Here is a 23,806-nt window from a genome sequence, read left to right on the forward strand (position 1 = left end):
AAGCCCTTCAACCCCGTGCCTCTCTCCACTAACTAATAGCAGCATCTTTTCATTATCCTGCAAGTAGCTGTTAAAATCATTCATTGATATTAGTGAGGTGAATTTTAAAAAGTTATTCATTCTATTAATAGTGTTGGCCTGCTTCAGAGGTTTTTAGATTTTTCTTCTTCACTAAAGAAACATAGCATGTATCCTAGATATTAGAGTTGCTATTATTAGAAGGAATAGTAGCACCATCACTTAATTTTACTTACACATTTTATTATGTTTGTCCAACTGAGTATTATTATGTCCCAGAATAATGGAAGATATTCATAACCTTCAATCTCAAAATAAACCAAAGACTTACAGTTTTCCCCAGATACCTCTAGTCTTGAATTCAAGTATTATTCCTTCTTGCACATTCTTCCATTTTGTTCTATGAGAATTTTAAATATTGCTTCAAACCCCTGAAGGTTTCATGAACTTAATCACAGGCTGTATTTGAACAGACTTCACTGATAATTAATGAGTTGAATGTGTTTAACTATTACTCATTGTCCAAATAAATGCAAAATAAAGTACCTTTATTTAAATGTACAAAATACTCATCTATATATTCATAAGCAATAAAGTTATATATTTGGATTTGTTCCATTTCTTTGACTAAGATAAAAATAGAATGCTAGCCCCTTGATAACATTTTCTTATACTAAAGAAAGATATCCCACTTTTGATTATCTATCAACTTTAATATTTGCTGATATGGACAAGCACTAGTGTCTGCTAAATACAGAGAAGCCTTGACCTACTTTATTTGGTTTTGACATTTTGCATTTTAAAATGCAGGATCAAGAATGGTAGATTTTTATCATCTCTCCTTAGCCTTCTCTACAATAAGGAGAACACAAGGAAATTTTGGAAGGAGAAATAATACAGGGCTCATGAGGCCAATTTGGTAGAAAGTATTATTTTAAATAAATTCTAAAATGAGACACATTGAGATTTGTGCAGGGAGAGACATGGAATTTTCTTCAAATCATGTAAAAAATCAGGTGTATTCACAATGAATGCTTGGCTTGGAAAGGTTATTTTGTAAGCCAGTGCCTCCCATTCACTTGTGTCTCATAAATCTGCCAGACACTGAGGGACATAAGATATTGGGAATCATCCTTTGGAGTTAATTGGAGAAACTGCTGTGCTTGTCTATAGGGAAAAACCTACTGTCATGTGTCAAATTTGGGGGTATTGTTGATAGAGTATTCAACAGACATGGTTAACTGAGGAAATCAAGCAAATCTAAACCACAGAAGAGAAAGACAATGGCATTACCTTCAGGAGACACAGGTGACAAGATGGAAAAGGAAATAGTTTTGCAGCTATCAGCATCCTGAACAAGAGATTGCATGAAAAACTCAAGCAGATACTGTCACAGGGAGCTAGAGCAAGAAAGGAGGAGAGCTAATGAAAGGAACGAGGTGTGTGGGGCAACTATTGGGCATATGTGATTGCTAGCATACTTCTATAAATAGATATCTGGAAGGGAGAATTAGATTAAGAAGGAAGTTGGAGTTCCGGCAATCATGGATAGCTGCAAAGTCAGAGAAATATGGTTTAATAACTGGTGTTACCTATTCCTACTACCCATCGTAGCATGAACTAATACAACATAACTCCAAACAGAATTTTGGAAGAAATCATGGAATTCCAGACACAGCTTCCTTGTAATTTATTGTTACTGAGCACAGACCTGTTATTCAATTATTAAGTTGTCTGAACATTTTCTGATTTGGGTCTGAATAACTATGGCATTCAAATAAAAATATTTTATGCTTACTTGTCTTAGTTTGAGTTTCCTCCAAAGTAGATCCTGATTGCCTTTCAAGCACATACCTCTTCATCCCCTACCACTCATGATAAATATTGCAAATGGGTTGTTGGAAAGATATTACAGCATGATGTTATCGGCATGCTCTTGAGCCAAACTACTGGGTGTGTGGTCTGATGTTGCCATTTACCAGCCATGTGGCCTTTGAGTAGTTGCTTGTCTGTGTCTTGACATTCTCATAAAAAAATGCTCACATTAATTCACCTCTTAGAGTTGGGGCAAGTATAAAGTAAATTAAAACAAATACCAGGTTTAGAATAGGACCTGGTACATGACAAGTGTCCAATAAATATTAGCTCTTTCTATGATGGATTTTTTTCCTGAAAGCTTCAAAACCCTTCTCATAACAGTGTTCCAGGCAGCCACTGCCAAGTAATCAGAGTTGACACAAGAGATGAAACCAATTTGTCAAGTCTCCGTCCTCCTTAAAGTGAGAAGATGGATGGCAATACAAGCAGAGGAACCTGGGGTTCTGTATCTATCTGGCTTTGAAGGCTTGGAAATTATAGAATCTCAGAGGAGAAAGAAACCATAAAAGTCAGCCACTCCAACCTCTAACCCACTCTGGAAAATCCTTCTGTAGTGTGCCCTAACAAACACACATGCATCTAGGGCCCTGCTTGGTATTCAATGCTCATTACATCATTTAATTTTAGCTTTTAGACTTTGCCTTAGGCAGCTTGGGCTGCCATAACAAAATAACATAGACTTGGTGGCTAAAACAACAAAACTTATTTTCTCACAGCTCTGAAGGCTGGGAAGTCCAAGATGAAGACGCCAGCTGATTCAGTTCCTGGTGAGGGTCCTCTTACTGGCTTGTAAACACTCATCTTACTATGTCCTCACATGGACTTTTCCTGAGACAGAGAGATCTCTTCCTTTTCTTATAAGGCCACCAATTCCATTTGATTATGATCCTACCCTTATGATCTCTTTTAACCTTAATTACCTTTAAAAAGCCCTACCTCCAAACACACTCACATTGAGAGGTAGAGCTTCAGCATATAAATTTGGTTGGGTGGGGGTGAGGAGATACAATTCAGTCCATAGCAGAAATTTTTAGTTTCTCTTAATTGAATTATGCCTCACTATTGCAGTTTTGTTACCAGGAGCAACAGTAATGAGACCTTCCAAGTGACAGAATTTGAAGAATTTAAAACACTTAAAGTACCCTCCCTAGGTTTTACCTTCTGATGCATTGTCCCCATTTATTTAAATAATTTTTTACCTAGACTTCCCACCATCCAGTGAACACGATATCCTTTGTTAATTTATATATTTAAAAAGAGTGTCCACAATTGAAAACAGTTTCAAATGTGATCTGATCAATATAAAATGCCAGGGAATCCAGATCTTCCCTGTTCTTTAACTATTCTGGCTTTGCTGCAAGTTGAGATTGCCTTTATTGTATTAGTCGTTGGGTGACAGTTTATAGGAAGTAGCTTACTGCCTGCACATTAGGTACTCAGTAGGCCCTGGTTGAATGAAACTGCAGCCCACTCTAATGGAATTTTTGTTGTTGTTCTTACAGTAAGACATATTTTTCTGAATCATCTCCAGTCTAAAGAACTCACAGAAGACTGGAAGCTAGGCCATTTTAGAGTTCTCTTGAAATTTTGCATTTACATGAAAATGGTAGTAAGGGTCTGGACCAGGATGAAGAACAATTGTAATGAACCAATATAGAGAATGCCTGCACTGAAGAAAAACTGAGAATATGTTTTTCATCTCTTTCTAGGACTGCATGGACATAGAGAAAGAGTGAACAAGGGGCATGCTTCTGTTAAGTGTCTTCAGTAATTACTTGAACATGTGACTTGCTGTTTAAGGAATAAATGACATTTACTAAGGATTTAATATATGTCAGCTACTGTGCCAGGCACTTTCACATTATCTCATTAATCCTCTCAACAGCCCTGTGAGGTAGAGGTTATTAGATCCACTTTACAGGGAAGTTATGGGGCTTGCCTAATTTTGCATGCTAAAGGTAATTCTTGCTTTGGCTGCCAAATGCCATGAGCTTTCCATAACACCCACACTACTAATACTGGAGCATACCAGGGGATACTGGAAGGCACAGACAGAAAACGGCACACCACCCTGGGGTATTAATATTCCTGATGGCAGGTGTATTGGTTTACTAAGACAGCCATAACAAATAACACAGATCAGGTGGCTTAAACAACAGAAATGTACTTCCTCACAGTCCTGGAGTCTAGAAGTTCAAGACCAAGGTGGTGGAAGTGTTTTTTCTGCCTTCCCCCTCATTTGGTTTGTAAATGGCCATCGTCTTCCGGTGTCTTCACATGGGCTTCCCTGTTTGTGTGTGTCTGTGTCCTAACCTCTTCTTAGAAGGTCTCTAGTCTTATTTGATTAGGGCTCACCCCCAATGACTTTATTTAACCTTAATTATCTTTTTAAAAGCCTTTCTCCAAGTATAATCACATTCTGAGGTACTAGAGATTAGGACTTCTACATATGAATTTCAGGGGCACACAATCCAGCCCATAACGGCAGGTAATTCAAAACACTCTAGAAAGGAAGTAAAATATAATACATAATAATCTGGACTTTGGACTTTGATTGCTTTGGCTGAATCCTGATTCTTTCATTAACTAGGTGAGTAACCTTGATCAACTCATTGAACCTATCTTCCCCTCAGTCTCCCAGTCTTTTACATGGAGATACTCTCTTGTAGAATTTTTGTGTGTGTGAGAAAATAAAACAAGTTAATACATATTACGCACTTAGAAGAATCCCTGGAATGTAATAAGCACAGTATATGTAGTAACTTTTATAGGATAGATGAAGTAAAATGAAACATTAACTTTTATTGTGTATATTTAAGACGCACATGTTTTGTTATACATAGGCATAGTGAAATGATTACTACGGTCAAGCTACTGAACATATTCATCATCTCACACAGCTACCTTTGCATGTGTGCATGTGGTAAAAGCACCTGGTGTCTATTCTCTCCGTGAATTTGCAGTATACAATAAAATATTTTTAATTAGAGTCCTATGCCATGCATTAGGTTGCTAGACTTATTCATTCCAAGTAACTGCAACTTTATAAACTTTGAACTACATCTCTCCATTACCCCCTTCCTTAACACCTCTGCCCCTGGTAGCCACCATTCTACTCTCTGTATAAGGGAAATCATACAGTATTTTTACTTCTGTGTCTGGCTTACTTCACTTTCACATAATATCCTTAGGGTTCATCCGTGTTGTTGGATAAGGCAAGATCCCCTTCCTTTTGAAGGCTGAATAATATTCCTATATATATATATATATACGTGTGTGTGTGTGTGTGTGTGTGTGTGTGTACTGCAATTTCTTTATCCATTTATCTGTCAATGAACATTTTGGTTGATTCCACATCTTGGCTACTCTGAATAATGCTGCAATGAACATGGGAGCACAGCTATCTCTACGAGCTGCTGATCTCATACCCTTTGGATATATACTCAGAAGAGGGATTGCTGAGAACAGAATACAGACCCAGAAATAAATCCAAGCACATACAGTAAATTAATTTTTAACATGGGAACCAAGAAGACATATGGGGAAAGGGTGGCTTCTTCAATAATGGTGCTGGGAAAACTGGATATCCACATGTAAAAGAATGAAATTGGACCCTTATATTAGAACATACACAAAGATCATCTAGAAATGAGTTAAAGACCTAAATGTAAGACCTGAAACTATAAAACTCCTAGAAGAAAACACAGAGAAAACATTGGCCTTGGCAATTATTTTTGGATATCTCACCAAAAACTCAGTTGAGAAAAAAAATAAACAAGTGGCACTACCGCAAAATAAAAAGGTTCTACACAGAAAAGAAAACAATCAACAAAATAAAAATGCAGCCTACAAATTGGGAAAAACATATTTGTAAGCCATGAATCTGATAAGGGGTTAATATCCAAAATATATTAGGAGCTTACACAACTCGATAGCAAAAAATACAGTAAATTAAAATAATTTGATTTTTAAAATGGGCAATCAATCTGAATAGACATTTCCCCAAAAAAGACAAAAATAGCCAACAGATACAGGCAAAGGTGTTCAACTTCAGTAATTATCAGGGAAATACAAATTAAAAGCACAATGAGATATCACTTCACACCAACTAGCACGGTTATTATAAAAAATACAAGAAGGGTCAGGCACGGTGGCTCAAGCCTGTAATCCCAGCACTTTGGGAGGCCGAAACGGGCAGATCACCTGAGGTCAGGAGTCTGAGACCAGCCTGGCCAACATGGCGAAACCCCATCTCTACTAAAAATACAAAAAAATTAGCCGGGGTGGTGGTGCATGCCTGTAAGTCCAGCTACTCAGGAGGCTGAGGCAGGAGTATTGCTTGAACCCAGAAGGCGGAGGTTACAGTAAGCTGAGATCGTGCCACTGCACTCCAGATCAGGCGACAGAGTAGACTCCGTCTCAAAAATAAATAAACAAACAAACAAACAAATAACAAGTATTGGCAAAGATGTGGAGTAAAGGAAACTTTTGTACACTGTTGGTGGGAAGATAATCGGGTACAGCCATTAGGAAAAACAATATGGAGGTTCCTCAAAAGATTAAAAGTAGGATTGCCATATGACCAAGAAATCCTTCTTCTGGGTATATATATATATATATATATATATATATATATATATACACACACACACACACACATACATACATACACATATACATAAATTCTTTAATTTTTAAGTTAAAACATATCAAATAATTTTCACTTCAGAAAGCTGCCTCAATCACAAATATCCATTCATTTTCCTGTTTCTTGTTGTTGTTTTTGTTTGTTTGTTTTTTGAGACGGAGTCTCGAGTCCCACTTCTTTGCCCAGGCTGGAGTGCAGTGGCACGATCTCGGCTCACTGAAACTTCCACTTCCCAGGTTCAAGCAATTCTCTTGCCTCAGCCTCCCAAGTAGCTGGGACTATAGGCACCCGCCACCAAGCCCGGCTAATTTTTGTATTTTTAGTAGAGACAGGGTTCCACCATGTTGGCCAGGCTGGTCTCGAACTCCTGACCTCAAGTGATCCACCCACCTCAGGCTCCCAAAGTGCTGGGATTACAGGCCTGAGCCACCGAGCCCGGCCTCATTCTCCTCTTCTAATGAGCTGTAGTAGAGGAAAAAGTCTAAGAAGTACTTTCTGCTAGCATGCATTTGCTCTTCATGCCAGGCTGACTTCTAAGGTGGCTTCCAATGATTCCGCTTGATAGTATTCATGCCCCAAGAAATCCACTTCCTGTGAATGTAGGCTGATCTTAGTGACTCATTTCTAATGAATAACATATAACAAAAGTGGTGGAATAGCACTTCCAAAATTTGGTTATAAAAATTAGTGACTTCCATCTTGCTCTCGCTCTCTCTTTCTCTCTAGTTCTCTCTCGCTCTCACTCTCATTTTCTCTCTCTGGCTCTTTTTTCCTGCTTGCTCTGATGAAGCAATTCATCATGTTTTGAGCTGCCCTATGAATAGTCCTATGTTTTAAGGAACTTGGGGCTGTTTCTGGCTAACAGCGCTCAAAGAACTGAAACCTCTCAATCCAACAGCCCGCAAGAAGCTTTATCTTGCCAACAACTACATGATTGAGCTTGAAAGTAGATTCTTCCCTAAGCAGATTTCCTTTCATGTCTTAGGGTGACTGCAGCCCCAGTTGGCACCTTTATAGCAGACTGTGGGAGACACTGCAGCAGAAGATTCAACTGAGCTGTGCTCAGATTCTTGACCCACAGAGACCATGAGAAAATAAAGGTTTAAGCCACTAAGTTTTGGAGTAATTTGTTATGCAGCAATAGATAACTAATACACCCTTCTGAAAGTGAAGAATATTGTGGGAATAGATTGGGACCATCATGATTCAAGTGGAAAATGAAATTTGTGTGAGCACAGCAGAAGGACCCAAAGAATAGAGGGCAAGAAAAAAGCTTGGAAGATCCCAAATATTTTCCAAGAATCACCCACTCAAGCAGTTTTTCCTCATCAGCATGTCTGGAAATAACCCTTAATTAGCTAGCTTGCAATACTCTTACTTTGCACTAGTTGCATTTTCAAAGTATTTAAATTGTTCAACCTGCTCCAATACATTTACTCCTACTGTTTTCGCCATTAATGAGGCATTCAGCTTTTAGAATCTGGGAGATGACCTAAAGATCAAAGTTAATTTAATTTAAAATCAATGTACTAGAAAAGAAAGACCCTGCCTCCAGTATTGACGTTAGGCTGTGAGCTTTTGTAAATGCAGAAGCAAAGGCACATAACAGCATATGCCATGCTATTATTTCCAACCAGGTGAGACTATATTCATGCAGTCACAAAGGTCTACTGAAAAAGATTCTGATAATTGGTCTCCACCTGATTTAATACCACTTATTGGACAGATTTTGTTTGAGCAAGTGAATTGAAAACCACTTCCTGGATTCATTATTGAGTTTTAAATCCCACTGAGTAGCTAAGACCAATATCAATGAAGCCAACATTCCTGATATTTTAGAGAAAGTCATTCATAACTGAGATAATCAAAGTGCTTAGATTTATGAACAAAGTTTCTTATAAAAGACTTATGTTTTTAACTGAGTTCTATTGGCAAAGTTACTTACTCCTGCTGCAAGAAATAAGAAGACTTTGTAATGCGATGTCTGGAGGCATCTATTTCACTTATTATATTTTTAATCCTCAAAGTCTGTTTTCTGATTTGCAATGGTCTGCAATTACATGGTTTCACAGTTAATTATTTTCTATTTGTTCACTCATGTGTTTATTTATTCAACAAATGCTTGATATCTCCTCTGCGCCAAGTACCATGCTAAGTCGTGGAGGTTCAAAGAAGTATAAAATAGTACTTCAGTCAAAATAAACTGGTTTTGCTAGTATAACTAACAATATTGAAGTTACCTGAATGGCTTATCCCAACCAATGTTTATTTCTTGCTCACACAGTCTGGGAGGTCCATATGATAGCTCCATGGTAGCTTGGGCTTCCAAATTTGCTCAGACAGGAAGAACAGACTGGGAAGCATGATGCCAGCAATTAAATATCTCCATCAGAGAGAGACACAAGATCTTTGGTTTGCTTCACCATATCTGCCTCTAAGTAGAAGTGCATTCCCCCCAAAAGTTTCTTTAGGGAAAGAAGCAGAAACAGAACACACTATTGTGTATCATACACAGACTACACCTTCTGCCCCTTCTTATTTTATTAGCTTATGCAGTCTTGTCTTGGGCATTTACATGATTTCTACAAGGCCCTTAAAATGTTAAACATATCTTGGTGACTCCCATTATTGTTTTCATGGACAGTTAAGACAACAGGGACTCCATGTTGGAAATGATCCCCCTGCCTTCTCTAAAGATCCCATGGCCCTTATATCCCTCTGTTCTCCTCTTCTCTGATAGGAAGGCCTGGTCACCCCTAGAAAGTGAAAAAAACAAGGAGGACATGGCTAAGACAAGTTAGACTCTGAGAATTACCGTGAAGTTTTTCATCATTTATGTCATCATTAGGCCATGTAACCAATATGCATTGAGCATCCCTACTATGTGATGTGTGCTAGAAATGAAATGTTGATCAAAATAGGCATGGTTCAAACTGTATAATGAGGCAGATTCTCAAGTAAACGGGCAATCACAGTGCAGTGTGGTAAAAGCTATGCTAGAGAGGTGCAGGGAGCTCTGGGAGCACATGGCTGGGGAGACCCCGTGGATAAGGGAAGGTCCCTGGAGAAAATGATGTCTAGGCAAAGGCCTCATGCCTGTGTAGGAATAAGCTAGGTAAAACTAACTGGGGAAGGAGTGATCATTCTAGAAGAAGAACAACAACCTGGAGGAAGGAAAGGCAGAGGAAAAGGGACACCAAGAAAGAGAAGAGAGAGCAGGTGAAGCTGTTGGCATAATCAGGGAGCTGCAAGAAGCCAAAGCATAGATTCCAGGTGGGGGGATTTTAAGACATGGGATTAGAGAGATGAGGAGAAGCCAGGTTTCAAAGGACCTTGTAAGCCATGAACACAACTTTGGACTTGTTCCTAAGAGCAGAAGGAAGTCGTTGAAAGGTTTCAAACAGGAAAGAGAGTGATATAGTAGATACTTCAGATTTGAAGTAACAACTGCCCTTTACAAAAGCCTGGCAGTTATTATGCTGGTAAAGTAAACAACCCAATGCCTGTTTATAGCAGTCCTGGTGTTTGGCTGATTTCCCTAGTAGGATGATTTATGAGAAAGTAGATGGAGGATTTGTGTGTTTGGTATTAGGAACACCAGGAGAGCCCTTAACACAAAACTATATTTTCTATTCCCTTCCATAAACACTGAAACCCCATTCTTTATTCCTTTAATTTTTTTTTCCATTTATCTGGTCAAATATGAATTGAGCACCTGCTATGTACATGGAATAAGGCTAGTGCACTAAAGAAAATGAGATAAGGACAGGGTTCTTGCTTCCAAAAGGCTAAAAGATCTCGTAGCAGGGATAAGATGAGTTTAAGAGTGTGGTGTGTGGGAGGAGAGCAGAGCAATCGGAACCCAGAGGGAGAAACGAACTTTTCAGGCTGGGGAGCCCTGGGAAGGCTTTGTGGAGAAAATACCACTATGACTGGGCCTTGAAAGATGAATAAGATTTTCTCAGTGCTAAGCCGTGTTTTTATCAGAAGTCTTTCAGCTATCCACGAGAGAAACTTAAACTCAAATGAGCTTGAACAAAAAGAGGGCAGTTATTGTTTCACACACAGAGGCACAACTGACTTCAAGCCTAGCTGGATCCATGGCCCCAGTGTTATGATTCAAGCTCACTCTTTCTCTCTCCATTCCTAGGACAGATCCTCCCTGGTGGACAAAATGTTGTGAAAGGAAAATAAATCCTGGGACCCCCAAATCACTAAGCCAAAGGGAAAAGTCAGGCTGGGAGCTGCAGGGCAAGCTTGCCTCCCATTCTATTCCTAATTAAGATAGAACAAAGATAAAAAAAGCTACCTACCTACCTCCCTCACAATTTGCTCACAAGGAAATCCCCTGTGGACAAAGGACAGACAGAACTCAAAGTCATCCCTTTGCTCGTGTGAGACAAATGCATATCTGACTGCTTCCTTTGCCCTATTGTTTCACTAAGCCAGACTAAGGTGTAAGCGACTATTCCCCTAGATTGTATATTCAGTGAAAGGCTAATCAGAAACTCGCAAGAATGCAACTGTTTGTCTCTTATCTACCTATGACCTGGAACACCTCCTCCCCAGATCAAGTTGTCCCACCTTTCCAGACTGAACCAATGGACATTTTACACATATTGATTGATGTCTCATATCTCCCTAAAATGTATAAAACCAAGCTGTGCCCCTACCACCTTGGGCACATGTCATCAGGACCTCCTGAGGTGATGTCACAGGAGTGTCCTTAACCTTGGCAAAATAAACTTTCTAAATTTATTGAGACCTGTGTCAGATACTTTTTGGTTCACAATGGCTCTCAACAAACCCAGTGCATTAGTTTCTTAGGGCCACTATAAAAAATCACCATGAGCAGAGTATAGTAGCTTCAAACAACAGAAATGTATTTTCTCACAATTCAGGAGGCCAGAACTCAGACACTGAAAACCAAGGCGTTGGCTGGTTGATTCCTTCTGGGGGTTCCGAGAAGGAATCCATGGCGTGCCTCTCTCCTAGCTTTCAGTGTTTGCAAGAAGTCCTTGGTATTTATTTGTTTTTGAGTGCATCCCTCCAATCCCTCCCTCCACCTTCACATTGCCTTTTTTTTGTGTTTCTTTTCTGTGTCTCTCAGGAGATCTAAAATATCCCTCTCTTTTACGTTTGAGGATACCAGTCACTGGATTTAGGGCCCACCGTAAATCTAGGATGATCTTTCTTGAGATCCTCAACTCATACAACCTCTGTGAAGACTATTCCAAACAAGGTCGAATTCTGAGCTTCCAAATGTACTTCAATTTTCAGAGGATACTCTTTAACCCACTACACTCAACAAAACCATTCCACTGTCTATAGCAGTGGTACCCAATCTTTTTGGCACCAGGTATCGGTTTCATGGAAGATAATTTTTCCATGGACTGGGGACGGGGGAGGATGTTTTGGAATGATTCGAGCACATTACATTTATTGTGCACTTTATTTCTATTATTATTGCATTGTAATATATAATAAAATAATTAGACAGCTCATCATAATGTAGAATCAGTGGGAGCCCTGAGCTTGTTTTCCTGCAAGTAGATGGTCCCATCTGGGGGTGATGGGGTCAGTGACAGATCATCAGGCATTAGGTTCTTGTAAGGAATGCATAATCTGGATTTCTCGCATGTGCAGTTCACAAGAGGGCTCATGCTCCTATGAGAATCTAATGCCACCACTGATCTGACAGGAGGGGGAGCTCAGGCGGTAATGCAAGAAATGGGGAGTGTAAATACAAACGAAGCTTTGCTCACTGGTCTGCCACTCACTTCCTGCTGTGCGTCTGGTTCCCAACAGGCCATGGACTGGTATCGGTCTGTGGCCCAGGTGCTGGGGACCCCCGGTCTATAGCACAAAAAATCCCACTACCGTCAGCCCCTCATGGACCAAGTGTCAAAGCTGTGGTGGAGGTTGGGCTGTGGAGTTCAGCCTCATCAAAACTACATTGATTGGATTCTTAAGAAAAAAAGGCTTCTGATATCAGAACATAAGGCGTGCTGCAGAAATGTCAATGATAGGATCTTGGAACAATCACCGGAAAAGCCTTCTGGAGGATGTATGTATGGCAAGACATTTGGAATCATGATGCCTCCCAACCAAATAGATTCTAGAGGGAAGTTATACTACTGGCTTCCATTCTTTTTATAGATGAGGAGCCAGAAGCACATGGAGAAAGTGATTGAGGGCCCCTGTATCCGACAGTCAGTGAAAGGCATTCTGATGGAGGACAGGTGCCACCTGACCTGCATATGTGGAGCAGGAGGCACCCAGAGAGCTGGACAAACCAGAAAGGGAGAGGAGCAATGCCAGGGACATGAACAGATCTTCAAAACACTTTTTGCATTTATTGCTACAGTTATCTTTGCCTTAGTTTACTTAAGCATTTTACCTATACAGCTAAAAGTTAGACAACTGGTTTAGTGATGGTTAATACTGAGTATCAACTTGATTGGATTGAAGGATGCAAAGTATTTTTCCTGGGTGTGTCTGTGGGGGTGTTGCCAAAGGAGATTAATATTCGAGTCAGTGGACTGGGAGAAGCAGACCCACCCTCAATCTGCGGGGGCACAATCCAATCAGCTCTCAATGCAGCCAGAATAAACTAGGCAGAAGAACAAGGAAGGACTTGACTTGCTGAGTCTTCCTGGCTTCATCTTTCTGCTGTGCTGGATGCTTCCTGCCCTCGAACCTCAGACTCCAAGTTCTTCAGCTTTTAGACACTTAGACTTCCAACAGTGGTTTGCCAGGGGCTCTCAGGCCTTTGGCCACAGACTGAAGGCTGCTCTGTTGGCTTCTCTAGTTTTGAAGTTTTGTGACTGGGACTGGCTTTCCTGTTCTTCAGCTTGCAGAAGGCCTATGGTGAGACTTCACCTTGTGATCGTGTGAGTCAATACTCCTTATAAACTCCCTTTCATCTATAAATCTATCCTATTAATTCTGTCTCTTTAGAGAACCCTGACTAATACAGGTTTTCAGAGGTTACTCTGAAGACCTGTGTGGGAGTCATGTTTGCATCCTTCTTCAGTAATATTAGAAAAATTTAAATAACATAGAACTTTTTAAAACACCAAATTAATTCAAGGTAAAGAGATGTGTTTTGTTCCTAATTATATCCTTTCTACCTTTTTGGTATTTGTTAAGCTTTTATTGTATTTAATCATGGTCACAGTAGAAGGTAATTTTATCTTCTTTCATCTAGTTTTGTGGCCTATATTTGGCAAATGAAAATGATGATGACTCAATATTGGCTTTCCATAATTTTGGGTGGAGAAAATATTTACTGACTCATGACATCCAAAGGTCTGGGATCCCTAATTTGACCAACTGCTATGTCTCATTAGGTAGCCCCCAAGCTGAGCAACCACAGTGAGAAATAAAAGGGACTTCCCTAACCATTTATTTTCTTAAGAGGATAGTGGCTTTGATTCTGAATGGACTTTTACTACATTTGGCATGCTTTAAAAAAGCTGTTTTGCTGAGGATGAGATGAAGTTTGTTAATTGCACTATGGGTTGCTAAGGGACGTGCCACTCTGAAGCGCTGCATGCACATGGCAACTCCTTAGCACCTGTGGCCTAGGGACCTTATCGCCATTATCCCACGCATTCAAAAACACAATACCCACTTGTTAGTCAAAGCAGCTGACCTAGGAATACCTTCTAAGTCAGTTGAAAAGCTTTGACGATTTTTCAAACAGGAAAATTAGCCAGGTATTGTTCAGAATGGTTGACCTGTGAATTTGATTTTTATTTGTTTACCTACACAGCCATGACACCAAGTTAGCAATAAGCAGACTTCAGCCAAACGTCATGGTTGGTGACATCTGAGCTGCACATCATCCACCACATTCCAAGCATGTGTGACCTCCCCCTTCCCCCAATTCCTGTCAGAATAAGTGGAGGCAGGGAGGTCATGGTGAAGGCTTATTAAAAAAACAATCAGACATAAAACAATTGTTTCCTTGGACTTAGAAGGACGAATTTTCTTTGCCTAAGCAGGAAGCAAGGAAATATTCAGGAGAGGCTATTGGCCATTCATCATGTCCCTATGGAGACCGGAGTTTATGTGAGTGATACTATTGGATCTACTTTCTCCACCTCTCCCAGACTATTTAAGTTTTGGTCAATTGCAGCAGAATGAAAGGGAGAAATGTTGAAACTCCAGCAAAGAAAATATATAAGGGTAAACTAGTAGATCAATGCCCTCACCCTCCAGGCCTTAGAACAGAGAAGACAGTAAATATCACCTACCCATTTCTCATTCATTGATTGGTTCAGTCACAGATGGGCTGACCTCGTCATTCATGGATCCATTGCAAATCAAAAATTTTAATACTGACTGTTATATGCAAATTATTCTTATCTTCGGACCATGGGATGGAGAGGTAATAAAAATGAGCCCAAAAGGAAAATGCTTTTAGGAAACTTGTTTTAGTCTGGTGTAGAGACTGTTGGTTTTTGAGGGCCCATGGGTATCTTTTTGGCCTCAAAAGAGCTGAGTAGGTTGGAGGTTTCTATTTCGGAAGAGATGAAACAGTCCATCTGGCTGATGAGGGCTCACTCCAGTCTTCATATCTTTTTTTTTTTTTTTTTTTTTTTTTTTTTTTTTTTTTGAGACGGAGTCTCGCTCTGTCGCCCAGGCTGGAGTGCAGTGGCGCGATCTCGGCTCACTGCAAGCTCCGCCTCCCGGGTTCACGCCATTCTCCTGCCTCAGCCTCCCGAGTAGCTGGGACTACAGGCGCCCGCCATCACGCCCGGCTAATTTTTTGTATTTTTAGTAGAGACGGGGTTTCACCGTGTTAGCCAGGATGGTCTCGATCTCCTGACCTCGTGATCCGCCCGCCTCGGCCTCCCAAAGTGCTGGGATTACAGGCGTGAGCCACCGCAGTCTTCATATCTTAAGGGAGAAAAATAAATACATCATTCATGTTTCTTCCTCAGGGCCAGTCAGTTTCCCAGGGAAGAAAAGCAGATAAATACTTAGGGCATAAGCTTATCTAGGAAGAGTGGGTGTGTCCCCTGGAATTTAAACTCACTGGGAAAGAGAAAAAAAGAGTAATCGCTAGCCACCCTGATTCACCATTAACAGAGTTTGTGTTTATTGATATTAATAATTATTATTGCTTATTGGATATTAACAATTTAAGCACATGTTAATGTCTACTCTTATCATCATCACTGGGCTGAAAATACAGAAAGTCAAAGCATAGCTCTTACCCTACCAAAAGTTGCTCATTATCTAGTCAGGGAGGAAGATTGGTCAAAAAAAAGACAGCAGAGTCCTGCTTTCAGTTGAGCTTTATAAAACACATGATATGATATAAAATCTTTTCATTCTTCTGGTATGTCATTGGAGGGCTGGTTCTATCACAGTGAAAATTATAACTGCCATGTGTATTGCATACTTCCTACTTTCCAGAGCCTATTCTAACTACTTTGCATATATTATCCCATTTACAACCACGTGAAATAGGCAATGTTATTATTCTAGATTTGCAGATGAGGAAACTGAGTCACAGTTAAATGATTTGCATGAGGTTATACGGCTAGTAAGTAGTAGAGCTAACATTAATATTCATGTAGAGTGCACTGAAGTTTCCGTGCATAACCAATGTGCTATATTGCTTTGCATCTGAGAGATTGTTACGTCGGAACTATGGCTTAGCAGGCACCAAAGACTGGGCAGAGCAAGCACTTCAGGACAGGTTCTATCAGCCATATCAGCCAGAGATGGTTGTGGGCAATGGGCTGAGGAGATGTGATGTGCCTTTGGAGGGAGCAAATGTAGCCACATTGACAGATCACAGAAGAAGGAACTAGGTAGTCCTCTAAGCAGGTGAATAATAACAAAACTAACATATGGATGACTTGCAAATGACTGTGCTCATCAAGTTTATTTGGCTCCGAACAAAATAAACTAAATATAAACCATCTTAAATAAACAAGAGCATGTATTAGATAATGAAAGTGAAGTGTCTACGGGTACATTAGCTTCAGGAATAGCTCAATCCAGCTGTTCAAATCGAGAATCTGTTTCTTTACGTCTGACACCTGCTTTTTTGTTGGCTTTATTCTCAGTTTTTCTTTATGTAGTAATGTCTTGTTGCTTAGCAACCATAGTGGAAAAAAAGTTTCTTTTCTCCAATAGTTTATTATTTAATTAGAGTACTTCAGGAAAAGAGAAGAGCAAACAAAACTCTAGGATCTGTTTGGTTGGAGAACACAAGCATTAAATTCTGTGCTGTATAAATAAGGATGTGTAACACTTGGACCATGCATTTGAGGAGTTAATAGTCAAACTGGGGTAATTGACAGGTTTAAAAATAGCAACAGTGCAGGTTGATTGACACTGTTTTTGTTTGTTTGTTTGACAGCGTCTCTCTCTGTTTCCTAGGCTGGAGTGTAGTAGTGCAATCACAGCTCACTGCAGCCTCGATCTCCCAGGCTCAAGCTATCCTCCCACCTCAGCCTCCCAAGTAGCTGAGACTATGGGCATAACACTACAACCGGATAATTTTTTTCTAATTTATTTTTTGTAGAGACAGGGTCTCACTATGTTGCTCAGAGGTTGTCTTTAATTCCTGGGCTCAAGCAATTCTCCTGCCTCAGCCTCCCAAAGTGTTGGGATTACATTGTGATGTACCTGATAATAAATTTTAGGGTACACTTGGGGCTTAAAGACATGAATCAGAGAAGGCCTCAGTTGGGAATCAAACCTTTTCTTCAAGGGTGAAAAAGGTAGAGCTTTCATCATCACACACAGTAAACAAAATTATGGCTGTGATTTCCGTAACAGAGTCTTTGGTAATTGTTTTGTTTTACTTTGTTCACAATAAAACTTGTTGAGAATAGCAGGTTATATCTACATCTGCATATTTGCTCAATGATCTGTGGCATCTTCTCATTGATGTGGTGATGAATCTGAAATCCATCAAGAAAGAATGGAAGAATAAGATTTACTTCACAAAGGTTTACCTTACAATCCAGCGCTGTCATGTTGCTGTGAATAAAGGAACATTTGCTAAGAATTCCCAACTAAAACCACCAATCAAGCTCATTGTCTCCTTCTGGCTTGCTCTCTTTCTCCCTTATGCGCTAAAAAAAGATTTATCTTTTAACTTAGCTTTAATTCACAATTTCACAATTAATTAAACATCAGCCTAATCATTATACCCACAAAGCATTTAAACTGATGTTAGGAGAATGATGGGGAAATGAATAATGCTTTGAAGGTCCATTTCAAATTAGTTATTTGATTAATGAATATTTCACAAGGGCATTTGGGAGATGACCTCTGTTGATGACTTAAAGAAAGACAAGTCTGTTTAGGTAATGAGACGACAAAGCAAGTTTGAGTTATCTCTGGGTGTACGTTGTGTAGAATTACAAGGATTAATCCATACAAAATGTATTACCTTTCCCGTGGCTCGTTGGAGATAACATAGAATTGTAAGATCAATAAATAAAGTTTGGCATTTCGAAGATGCTGCTTGATGATAAACTGCAATGTGCACCCCAGACCGCCAGCTATGAGCACAAGCCGCCCACCAGAGGCTTATGAAAGAAAGCTGGGCTTGTTCCTGATAAGGCCTGCGGTGGGGTGGGCTGTTTGCCTCATAAACTCTCCATAATCCCTCCTAGCACCTGACCTTTCGATTTCTTAGATGTAGAGGAAAAAAATTGGTTGTCACCAGCTTCCTATATATTCAAACAAATAAGAAACAGCTTACCTTGTTTTGTGGTTTAGAAGGAGCCTTTTCTCAGCAGTTTCATGATCAAAAGCACATATTGCAAGAGGGAATCAAATATAGGTCAAAGACGCTGACTGAAGCACACGATAAGAATAGGACAATGAGGAGGAGGTGGTGTCATCACAACCAGCCTGCCTTCTTTGGCAAGAAGCACTTATGGCAATCTCACTGTCCTCATCTTGGACAGTTAAGTTACTTTTCATTCTTAATTATGTTAAATCTTAGAACAGTCAAAGCTGAATCAAACATGGAGGTCATCAGGGTCCCAAAAGGATTGGAGTTATTTGAACATGAAGCAAATACTAGAAACGGTTTAATTTTTATGGTAAGCAACATAGCACTTGTTTTCCTCCTGAGTTTTTCTTTTTGTCTTGAAACTATGGAAGTGACTCTCCAAAGGCAGGGTTTCTGTTCATTCCACAGATAATAATCCAAAGCCTCCTAGTGCTAAATCACTTCCTCATAGCAAGTTGAGAACTTGAACTCTTACGGACCCTGGGGGATCCCTGGATACCCAGTACAGAGGGTTAAAGCAGAGCTTCTGGTTGCAACACACAGGGCAGGTAAGTGGCGCCAGGCTCCAGAGCCCACCTTCCCCCGAAGTATAAAGGATGAGTTAACATCTTCTAAAACCATATATTAAGCCATTCTAAATGACTTTAACTCTAAGGAAAGAAAGACAAATACCCCTTTAGAAACAGGAGAATTTATGACATGGCTTGGACTTTAAGATTCTACTTCGGGGTAGTAGAAATTTTTGAAATTATAAGATTAACTGTTCAGCTTTAGGCAAGTCACTTAGTGTCTCTCCTGTAAAAATGCAAGCACTTTTGCAGCTTAGCATTTCCTTTCAGTTCAAAACCTCTCTTCTCCTAAGGTTTATTCCTCTACATGGGAGAAAAACAATTCAGGAATCATGGCATTAAAATTGTGTGTAGTCATTGCCATGTGACCGTTAGGGAAACAGATTTTTAGCCTTTTGAGTGGTTGTTTCTCAGAATCTGAGTCCTCAATTTTTTATTTTCATATGTACTTTAACATAAATCACTCAACAGGAAGTTATTTGTTACAGCTTGCATTTATCTGCACTCACTTCCAAATATTATTTGAGACCCAAGTTTCTCATATCATTTCCAGCATTGCGTCATGATTTCAGTGCTTCTTGGCATATTTCGTTTTGGGCTTGAAATATTCTAGCTCATGCATTTCTAAGGTTATTGGCTAGGGAAAATCCTTGCTTTAATTTAGCCTTATAAAGAATCATCTCATGCTGAATATCTCCCATATAACCTTCCTCCAGGAGATGATTTAAAAGTCAAATGACACGACAAGACTGGCTCTCATTTTCCCTTTTCAAGTCCAGAAAGGCTTTCTCGAAATATTTGGCATCCTACTCTCTGGCAAAGCAGCATCTGGGAATTGCTCAGGATGTCAAGCACTTCTTGGTTTCGTTTCTCTTGCTCTTTTTTTCTCACAAATGGAGACATCCTTGCCCTTGGAATCAATTCAGGCTTGGGACTAAGGGATTTGAATAAGTCTAGTACCTCTCTCTGGGCCTCATTGTGTCTTCCTCAACATGCCTTTAGTTTGGACTTTGTGTCCTGCTCTAATGACTGATTATATACCATTGTCCTTTCACATTTGTGTCTTCCTGAGAGCTATGGTGTCCTGCTCCTTGAACCGATGACTAATGACTAGAAATCTCATATTATGACCTGAAACTTTCCTGATGGCAGCCACTTGCCTGGCTTTGTTTAAAAAAAAAAAAAAGATCTTGTTCTGTTTCAGAAGTGGGTTAGATCTCTTCAAGAGTGCCCTCAGGGATGGCAAGTCACCAAGACTCCAGAAATCTGAACACTTCCTCATTTGTAGCTGACTTTACATTTCTAACTTTGGCTGTCCCTGGAATTCATTTCTTGACACTAATCCAAATCAGAATTGGTGCCTGGTTTTAACATCCTGGTTGATTCCATCCTCACCATCATGCATTACAATTTCAACAAAGGGCAACATTCTCTTATGCAAATAACATAAGTATTTTCCTTGTTATAAATTGATCAACATGTAAATTCTTTTTGTTTTACTGTTTGTTGATAAACTACACCACCTTTCAGGGTCTGTATGGGGACCGAGATTTAACAACACAGATATAATTGGACTGTGACAATCTCAGGTTAGGTTCCTATAAATGCAGCTGTTGTGCTGCCAGATTAGCCATCATCATATCTTGATGCTTCCACTTCTTGCTGAGAAAGACTACTCCCTCTATCAGCAAGCTCACTATTAGGTATGTCTGGTTTCTTGTTTTAGGGCCTCTCTTTCTGGCCCTAGTCCAACCAGCTACACCCTACTTGTCCACATGCAAATAATGCCAAGAAACCTGATGGGAAAATCAGATTGACATAGGGCAGCTTTGCTAAAAAGAAATGCTCTATTTTTCAAAAATTTGAATGCTGCCAGTATCATTCCCCTTCCCCACTTATGCCTATTCTATACCATGTTTTCCTTTCATATCTGGTGCTACCTTCTCATTAGTATCCCAGTAGGAAAGAGCCTTCATGGAGAAAGGATGCTGACCAAAGTTGTCCCTGTAGAAACCTCTTTCCCTACTTGCATTTTCATGACTGAAACCTGTGGTTATATTTGCTACCTACCCTTTATCACCTGGATTTTCATGAAAAAGATATATTTGAGAAGTAAATATGATAGGAATCTAAAAAGACCAGAAAGTGTACTTCAGGACTGAATCTCCAGCAGAGAGAAGGTGTTTGGGAGAGTAGTTGCAATCTTTGTTCAGAAATGGACCCAATTCAGAGGGCTTTTAGTGCAGTAAATCACACACTTGATAATCATCAGACATGATTTTTACAGTGAACTATCATTGTGAATCCCATTTTAAGACACTAAACTTATTGTCCCCACTCTGTAAAAGTTCAAAATCAGGGCTATTGTGAGTTTATCATACCTTTAAAATTGGTGAGTCCTCCCCGCCTATCCCATGCCCAATCCCTAAAGCAAAAGACATTTTTGCACATACAGATACAATACACAACAAGAATCCTTAAGATTTTGGCATATGGCAAATGTTAAATTTGGCCTGTGGAGTAACACCTCCTAAGGAAAAGAGAAGTGAGGGAGATTTACTGCATAGTCTTCAGTGCAAACCTGCAAAAGTCCTGGGGTCATGGGTGCTTGTGTGAAGTAATTTGAGCTTGTCTCGCTTCGGATCTATTTTTCTTGGACTATCTGAAGTCAGGTACTTATTGGGGTTTGGATGTAAAGAAAGACAGTCTCTAGCATCCCTGGGATCCTTGGCTGTGAGTATTGTGATTTTGGACGACACAACTAATCTATTTCTAGCAATTCTTTTTCTTCTTGGACAGGTTCTTAGGATTTGGGTGCAAAAATGAAAGTGGAAGTAGGGGGAGGGTGCAATACAGTGACTTATACCTTATGTTTGTGGGTTATCTTCAAGCCATTATTTTTGTTCCTTTTAAGTAACTGAGATCCTCCCAGAGAAGAAAGAATATAGATAACCTCTTACATTATGGTGCCACTGAAAGGACTTGTTCGAGCACATTTCATTGCAAAGCACAAAAACCTTCCTAATTAAAAACATACAAGGGGTCCTAGGACCTACTTGTAGGAAGTTCAACTATGCTTTATACTTGCTGGTTCTGGGAACATAAAGAGTCAAGATGTTCTTTCTGCAAATTTTCTTTCTCTACTTGCCCACGGTCCAACAAGATTTTAATCTTCCCATATTCCTATTACAGTTTGCTCGGCTCAAATTTGGAAGTGTTTCCAGTACCAACGAGCTCTGGCCAGGAGGGATTCTTGTATGCCCAAACCTCAGCACAATGCTGAGCACACAGTGAGTATGCAATATATTTATATCAAACGAATTAATGAATCAAATAATCTTTAAATACATTAGAGAGATATCCCTGCAAAATCTCTTCACTCAAAATATCAAGAAAGCAATGATCTCAAGGAAAATAAAAATAGACTTAAATGAGGAACAGGCACAAAAGTTCACTAATGCGAAGGCCTCTGACATACTCGGGACGGTGCTACAGAGGGAGGCAGAACAGAGAAATAGGCCAAAAGATGTTGGACGTAAGGTTATTCCTCAGAGAGGAATATGATATTGCAAGAGACCCCCAAAAGCAGTCTAACATACTGGCTTCATGTTTTAGTCAGAAGAATCGTGTCTTAAAAGAAGATACTCAAAAGAGGACTACAAAAGACAACATAAAGCTTGATTAGTGTAGAAAACATTTTTGCACAGTTAGACTTCCAAACATACTCCATGGAGATGTCCCCAAATAAAGACTCCCTGTTCGGCCAAGTTTAGTCAGCTTCCTCTGAGTCCTCTTCTTGACTAGGCTTCAATTTTTAGCAAGAATCCCGCTAAGTCATGTTGGCTATAATCTCTCCCCTTTGATATCAAATTCCTCACCCACTCCTCTTGATACCTAAGTTATTGGCCCACCTTTAGCAAGCATCCTGTTAGACCAGTTTAGCAATAATCCATCCTCCCATCCTTGATATCTCGTCTTGGTAATTTTCCATCTAGTGACCCCCTCACTCTGGCTATCAATCCTCAATTGTCTTTGCTGTATTTAGCATTGAGTTAAACTCCTTTATCTTATTGCATCATTTTTCACCCCTATTACAATAGCCTTAAATAAAATCTTTCTCACCTTTTTTTTTTAAAAGTGTCAGAATAACTTTTTCTTTGACATCCCCTCTTTACTCACTAGCCATTCTTCCTCCCAGGCTGCCTTTTCTGACCTCTGAAAAAAGAGGGACAGTCGCTGCTTCTTCCTGTAGCACCATCCAGAATATTTCACAGAGGTTCTCACACTAGTGAGATTTTCTGGCTGCTCCTCATTCAAGGGAGACTTGGTTTTCTTTGAGACCATGGCTTCCCTGATATTTTGTGAAATGATATTTTGTGATGATATTTTTCTAATTCATTTATAGATTATTTGACTCATTTATTCATTCATTTGACAAAATATCTTGAGTGCCTACTATTTTCTCATCATCATGCTGGAAATTAGGCATACAAAAATTTGTAAAACTCATAGTCATGTATTTTTTAGGTTAATTTTAAATTAACTTTTAAATTGTTTAAAATAATTTAAGCAATATATTAGCAAAAATCTAATACCCTCATGCACAGCCCTGCTCTCTCACCTGTAATCTCCCTCCCCGGAGAGATTCTTGCGATTTTTCTCCAAATTCAAACATAAGGGAAGAAGTTCAGGAGGGTCAACCAGATTTTCTCTCCTGCAATTTGAAACTGAGACCTCATGGCTATTTCATCTTCATGTCTTTCACTGAAAGTTTTAACCTAATCCTGATGTCTGTGAGAGGAAAATAAAAACTCAGGACTCCAATTCACTATGCCAAAAGAAAAAATTAAGCTGAAAACGGAGTCATGCAAGAAGCTGCCTTGCCTTTTGTTCCTTAGCAAACAGCTACAGATAAAA

At 39.6% G+C, this 23,806-nt stretch overlaps 1 long non-coding RNA gene and 1 pseudogene across 1 annotated transcript in view; both read right to left on the minus strand.

Annotated features, from left to right (window-relative positions):
- LOC100971563 (platelet-activating factor acetylhydrolase IB subunit alpha2-like) overlaps positions 1-16,213 on the minus strand; it is a 35,742-nt pseudogene extending 19,529 nt beyond the window's left edge.
- The window catches only part of LOC134728452 (uncharacterized), a 617,625-nt gene that overhangs the window by 94,110 nt on the left and 499,709 nt on the right, over positions 1-23,806 (minus strand). The window lies entirely within an intron of this gene.

The sequence above is a fragment of the Pan paniscus genome, chromosome 10, assembly GCF_029289425.2.
Source record: "Pan paniscus chromosome 10, NHGRI_mPanPan1-v2.0_pri, whole genome shotgun sequence".
NCBI classification, from domain to species: Eukaryota; Metazoa; Chordata; class Mammalia; order Primates; family Hominidae; genus Pan; species Pan paniscus.